The 7,197-nt window shown below is 43.4% G+C and overlaps 1 pseudogene; it reads left to right on the forward strand.

Annotated features, from left to right (window-relative positions):
* The first annotated feature begins 262 nt into the window (after positions 1 to 262).
* On the forward strand, positions 263 to 3,266 carry LOC138481025 (coatomer subunit beta pseudogene; annotated as a pseudogene).
* Positions 3,267 to 7,197: the final 3,931 nt, after the last annotated feature.

Genomic DNA, 7,197 nt, shown 5'->3' on the forward strand with positions numbered 1-7,197 from the left:
AGGACGTATCGGAATATATTAGCTCCTAGACTAACCCATCTATATAATTCCTGTATGTATTCGGTCGCATTTCTCCCACTATGGAAGAAGCAAACATTGTATTATTCCCGAAATCCGGCAAGGATCCGATCAGCTGTGGGTCATACCGTCCTATAACTTTAATGAACTGGGACACAAAAATGTATACTAAGGTCTTAGCTAATAGGATTGAGGATTTATTGCCCATATTAATAATACACTCAGACCGCTTCCACATCACCCAGAGGCCACAGAACAGACCATAGTGCGAGGAGCACCGGAGGGGAAGGAGTCGTTACCAGTGGCCCCAGGACACGCAGTGCATCGCAGTCCCATCGAGATTCGCAATAAAAGACGGCATTTAAAGCCCAGCACAACGCCGCCATCATGACAGCCGCTGAAAATGTATGTTACACGCTTATCAATGTCCCACTGGAATCCAAGCCTCCATCTGAAATAAGCTTGAAAACTGACCTGGAAAAAGGAGATGTGAAGTCGAAGACTGAAGCTCTGAAGAAGGTAATTATCATGATCCTTAATGGAGAGGAGCTCCCGGGCCTTCTGATGACCATCATTCGTTTTGTGCTACCTCTGCAAGATCACAACATCAAAAAGCTTCTGCTCGTCTTCTGGGAAATTGTCCCTAAAACGACTCCAGATGGACGACTTTTGGAAGAAATGATTCTAGTCTGCGATGCCTACAGAAAGGATCTTCAACACCCTAACGAATTCATTCGAGGCTCTACCCTCCGATTTCTGTGTAAAATGAAAGAGGCAGAATTACTGGAACCTTTGATGCCAGCGATACGTGCTTGTCTTGAACATCGCCACAGCTATGTGAGAAGAAATGCTGTCCTAGCAATCTATACAATTTACAGAAATTTTGAAAACCTCATCCCGGATGCTCCTGAACTGATCCACGATTTCTTGGTAAATGAAAAAGATGCCAGCTGCAAGAGAAATGCTTTCATGATGCTCATACATGCGGACCAGGACCGTGCATTGGATTATCTGAGCACTTGTATTGATCAAGTGCACACTTTTGGAGACATTCTGCAGTTGGTGATTGTTGAACTGATTTACAAGGTCTGCCATGCTAATCCATCTGAACGAGTTTGGTTTATTCGTTGCATATTCAATTTACTGCAGTCATCAAGCCCAGCAGTGAAATATGAAGCTGCAGGAACCCTGGTCACTCTCAAGTGCACCAACGGCTATTAAGGCGGCTGCTCAAGTGTTATATTGACTTGATTATTAAGGAGAGTGACAATAATGTCAAACTCATTGTATTGGATCGCTTGATTGAGCTAAAGGACCATCCTGCCCATGAACGAATACTCCAGGATCTGGTTATGGACATACTAAGGGTATTAAGTACTCCAGATTTAGAAGTCCGCAAGAAAACTCTTCAGTTAGCCCTTGATCTTGTTTCTTCCAGGAATGTTGAAGAGCTGGTGATCGTTTTGAAGAAAGAAGTGATTAAGACAAACAATGCCTCGGAACACGAAGACACTGACAAATATAGGCAGCTGCTTGTGCGAACGTTACACTCCTGTAGTGTTCGGTTTCCAGATATGGCTGCAAATGTAATCACTGTGTCGATGGAGATCCTCAGTGATAATAATGAGGCAGCAGCTGTTTGATAATCTCCGGCCACTTATTGTTGAAAAGATGTTGGATGTCTTCCATGCCATCAAGACTGTAAAAATGTATCGCGGGGCTTTGTGGATCCTTGGGGAGTACTGCAGCACAAAGGATGACATTCAAAGTGTGATGACTGAGGTCCGCAGATCTTTGGGAGAGATTCCTATAGTGGAAGCTGAAATAAAGAAAGAAGCTGGTGAAAGTAAACCAGAGGAGGAAGTGACAGTTGGTCCAGCCCAGAAACTCGTGACAGAGATGGGCACCTATGCTACCCAGAGTGCTCTAAGCAGTTCACGACCAGCTAAAAAGGAAGAAGTCAGACCTCCACTTCGAGGATTTCTTCTGGAAGGGGATTTCTTTGTTGCACCCTCTCTTGCTACTACATTGACTAAGATTGCTTTACGCTATGTAGCCTTAGTTCAAGACAAGAAGCAACAAAATTCTTTTGTTGCTGAGGCCATGCTGCTAATGGCCACAATTCTTCACTTGGGAAAATCATCGCTCCCCAAGAAGCCAATCACAGATGACGACATTGACCGTATCTCTCTCTGCCTGAAGGTTTTGTCAGAGTGTTCCCCTTTGATGAATGACATCTTCAACAAAGAATGCAGGCAATCTCTTTCTCACATGCTTTCAGCTAAACTAGAAGAGGAGAAACTCTCTCAGAAGAAAGAGTCAGAGAAGAGGAGTGTCACTGTGCAGGCAGACGATCCCATTTCCTTCATGCAGCTCACTGCTAAAAATGAAATGTCATCTAAAGAAGACCAGTTCCAGCTGAGTCTGCTGGCAGCAATGGGTACAACACAAAGAAAGGAAGCTGCTGATCCTCTGGCATCTAAACTAAACAAGGTTACTCAACTTACCGGTTTCTCAGATCCGGTCTATGCTGAAGCATACGTCCATGTCAATCAGTATGACATTGTCTTAGATGTACTTGTAGTCAACCAGACCAGTGATACTTTACAGAGCTGCACATTGGAACTGGCCACACTAGGCTATTTGAAGCTAGTGGAAAAACCTTCTCCTTTAACTCTTGCTCCTCATGATTTTGCTAACATTAAGGCCAACGTTAAAGTGGCTTCCACTGAAAATGGTATCATTTTTGGAAATATTGTTTATGATGTGTCTGGAGCTGCAAGTGACAGAAATTGTTTCGTCCTAAGTGATATACATATTGACATAATGGACTATATCCAACCTGCGTCATGCACTGATACAGAGTTCCGCCAGATGTGGGCAGAGTTTGAATGGGAAAACAAAGTAACTGTGAACACTAATATCATTGATCTGAATGAATATTTGCAACACATACTTAAGTCAACCAACATGAAATGCCTTACCCCAGAAAAGGCACTTTCTGGGTACTGTGGTTTTATGGCTGCCAATCTTTATGCTCGCTCCATATTTGGAGAAGATGCCCTTGCAAATGTTAGCATTGAAAAGCCAATTCACCTTGGACCAGATGCCCCTGTTACTGGGCACATAAGAATTCGTGCAAAGAGTCAGGGAATGGCTCTAAGTCTTGGAGATAAAATCAATCTATCTCAGAAGAAATCCTGCGTATGAAACAACTGGTTTTATTCAAAACTATTTTGTGACCACGTTTCTGCTGGTGGACTCTAAACATTCTACATACTTTGTTCTGTGTAATTGTAGGAGAAAAGACTTCATTCGGGCAGATTTTTATAGCTCACTTTCAACCCTTCTTCCACGGCACTTCTGTCCGATCTTCTCACAGTGCGCCCCATCCATATCAAGATACAGCAAAGCCTACTGCTACATTTTATCTAATGTATACACTCTAACTTTAGAGCGACTGTTTCATAACATATTAAACAGATTCATATTTAAAAAAAAATAATAATAATAATAATACACTCAGACCAATCAGCCTTCATAAAACAACGCCAGACGCACAACAATATAAGAAGAACGTGTCATATCCTAGAGAAAGTCAAAAAGAATAATAGCCCAGCGGTCCTTCTATCTCTGGACGCTGAGAAAGCTTTCAACCGGGTTGAATGGTTGTTTCTTTTTCTGACCTTGGCAAGGATGGAGTTTGTGCCAAATTGTATAGACAAAATAAAGGTTAATTACACAGAACCCAGTGCTAGATTACTCATTAATGGTCAATTATCTCTCCCCATCACCCTACAACGTAGATCCAAACAGGGGTGTCCCTTGACGCTGCTTTTATATGCACTCCATATGGAGCCACTCCTTCCGAAAATCAGACAGACAGACACCATCCATGGGATAGACTTCGGAGGGACCCCACATAAAATTATGGCATACGCAGATGATATATTGCTCCTGGCCTCTGACCCCCTGATTACACTGCAAGCAGTGGTACAGGAACTGGAAGTGTTCGGGACAGCCGCAGGTTTAAAAATGAATGTAACCAAATCAGAAATGTTAAACCTTTCCCTCCCCTCTAATGACTTGCAGCTTCTACATCCACAAACACAATTCAGATGGGCTCAAGTAGGGATTTAATTGCTTGGAGTGACCATAACCCCCACAATAGGAGGGCAACTACCCCACTTTGTTAAAAGAAATTAAAGGTCAATTTGTTGAAATGGGCACTGTTATCGGTTTCTTGGCTCGGTAGAATTAACTCAGTAAAAATGGTCACCCGGCCCAAAGCCCTTTATATGTTCCAAGCGCTACCAATCCAGGTCCCCGCCTCCTTTTTTCAAAAGCTGCACAGGGCAATCTCTAAATGTATATGGAATAATAAGGCTCCGTGATTAGCTCTGAGCACATTAATGACCCCTACAACTATGGGTGGTCTGGGTCTCCCGAATATTTTGAGGTTCACCCACGCTGCTCAGATCTAGGTCCTAAAAGACTGGTGCGCTGAAGATACCGGGAAAAGATGGGTCCAGATGGAGAGGGCGTTGGGTGGGCCACAGTTCATAGACACATTTTGGCTGCCTAAACAAGTTCTGACCTGTAATATGCACACGAGTTTGATCATGAGCCTGGTTTCGAAGACGTCTGGGATACAGCGGTTAAGAAATACCAATTGACGACTTTCCCCTCACCTCTCACACTGATATTCTCTAATCCGCAATTCACCCCAGGCATCAAATATGGTGCATTTGTAAAATGGAAACAGGTTGGCTGCAATAAATTACGTGACATGTTTCAAGGTAATGACTCCAAACCCTTTACACAATGTAAAAAAGAACTGGGATTTGAGGAGACTGATCGATTTCAATACTTCCAGATGCGGCATTGGATGTTGGCTCCCCCAAACAAGAAAGCAGCAATTAGAGAACTAACCCCATTCGAAAAATGTATAACATCCAACCCGGGAAACAAAGCTCTCATCTTACATTTGCATAAAATTATGGCCGACACAATTCCCAAAATACCACTGAAATACAAACATTGCTGGCATCTGACATTGGGGTAGCCAGTATTGGATAACAAATGGGATAAGTTATGGAATGAAATACCCAGACTCACCAGGTCGATTCAGGTCACAGAGTTTTGGTATAAGTTAATGAAGCAATGGCACTATACCCAAGTCCGTTTACACAAAATGAGATCATCGATTTCCGATAGGTGCTGGAGAGAATGCGGAGTGTTAGAGGGCTGGGGGCATCTATGGTGGAATTGCCAGGGGCTGACGAAATATTGGGAAGAAATTAACACACACATTACACCTATATTTGGTCTACGTACTGTGGGAAACTCATGTTGACAACAAGTAAGACAGACACAAGTGATCACAGTTCAAGGGTGTTTATTGAACAATGAATGCTGTATGCAGGTTGGAAAAACGCTAATCTAAACCTAAAACTAAGATGGCAGCAAGTGGCGACCATCGAATAAAAAATAAGGCAGTCCTAGTGACGTTGTGTCAAAATAAAAGACTTATACTAAGAAACCTATTGCCAAACCTCACAACTATTACAAAAAGGGGTGTGGCATAGTTTTCAAAAAAAGTAAGAAGTCTTCTCAAATAAAATGTCAGCATGCGGTAGCCTGGGTCTCCCTTCCCCACGTTTTGTGCACGGGGTAAAATGAGAGTTTGGATCACAGTACAGTCTTGGGCTTCTTCAGCACGAGATGACAGTTCCAATGGCAGTTCTCAGGACCGTTGATGGTCAAGTCTCATTTCCTTTGAAAGTCTCTTGCCTTCGGGGGCCTGACGTGTTCAAATGACAAAACCAAAAGATCCTTTAACAAATGAAAGTTCCTTTCCAATGTTCGCTGGATGATGGGTTCGCCCCTGGGTCCCACTTGTTGGGAAGAACTCCAAGGTATGCCAGACGGACACTGGAATACTCAGACTTGGAGAGCCAAACTCCCTCCTCCGAGACACACATAGGACTCAGTCAATGGCAAGTTCAAACTCTGGTTTATTATAGGCAAAACCAACAGGGATCAACACAGGGACAAAGAAAATACATGCAAAGCAACCCACTTCCTCGGCACGCAGGCCGGTTTTAGTGCAATATTTCGTCAACATGACATCACAACCTGGGGCCTTCTCCAGAAAACCTATCGAGCTCCATGATTGGATGTTGAGCACCTCACCACCTATAGTGGACACTATACATGTTATTCTACTGGTCCTTGCATGTCAGGTGGCTAGGCTAGTCCATCCCCAAGTTACAATCTATAACAATGTTGCAGTGTGGTGCTACCCACCCCTAGGATACTAAACTGTGATTGGCTACAGCTGACATCCCCAGGCCTGGGATCTGCAAAGATTCACAGCTCTCTATGTACCTTTTCAAGGTAATAAGAATGATTGGTCTATAAGAGTGCTCCTCTTCTCGGCGCAACACTTGTCTCACATTGTAACATATCTGTTGCAGTCTTAGGTCTCGTAGCGTGAGATAGGCTCTCTTTCCCACCGCTAGTCGATGTTAATTGTCTGCTTCGGCCGGGTCACGTGTACAGCCAGCGTGAATTTAAGTTGTGCATATCTGAATTATGAAGAATCATTTGCATTTACTGCAGCTGGTGACTTTGTCGTCTGTGGATTGGAATGTCATCCATATCTCGTGGCTGTTAGGGAGAATTCTGAAGAATGTGCTAATTTGCCTTACCTTTTGAGACCCCGAGCAACTTTGCTGGATTTCTAGGATTAAAATTTTTACCTGGAAAGAGTGTCAGCCTTTTTTCCCACTCTTTCATGTATTTTGATGTGTATTTTACTTTTGTGTTCTTTGGATATGGAGTTGTAGACAACCCCATAGGCATCATCTTTTTCTTGTGTGTCACACAGCACCTTCCGTGCAGTGGCACAGGGATGTCTTTCAGACTTCCCAAGCTTTAAATACCTTCTCTGGGACTGACTACCGTCTCCCGGTGCATGTAAAGTTAAATTGACTTTGCTAGTCTTTTTAAATTCATAGACCCAGCACACACTATCTTCCTATAGAGTGCTGGAGGGGTTGCCTGGCATCCCCTATGTCTAAACACTCGTGTAACAGTCAAACGTTACCCTTTCCTCTTGAAATGGCTGGTGGCAGTGGTTTTAGAACAAACTACCATGATTTTTCCCGACCACGA

Source organism: Ambystoma mexicanum, chromosome 5p (genome assembly GCF_040938575.1).
Source record: "Ambystoma mexicanum isolate Mex_15411 chromosome 5p, UKY_AmexF1_1, whole genome shotgun sequence".
NCBI classification, from domain to species: Eukaryota; Metazoa; Chordata; class Amphibia; order Caudata; family Ambystomatidae; genus Ambystoma; species Ambystoma mexicanum.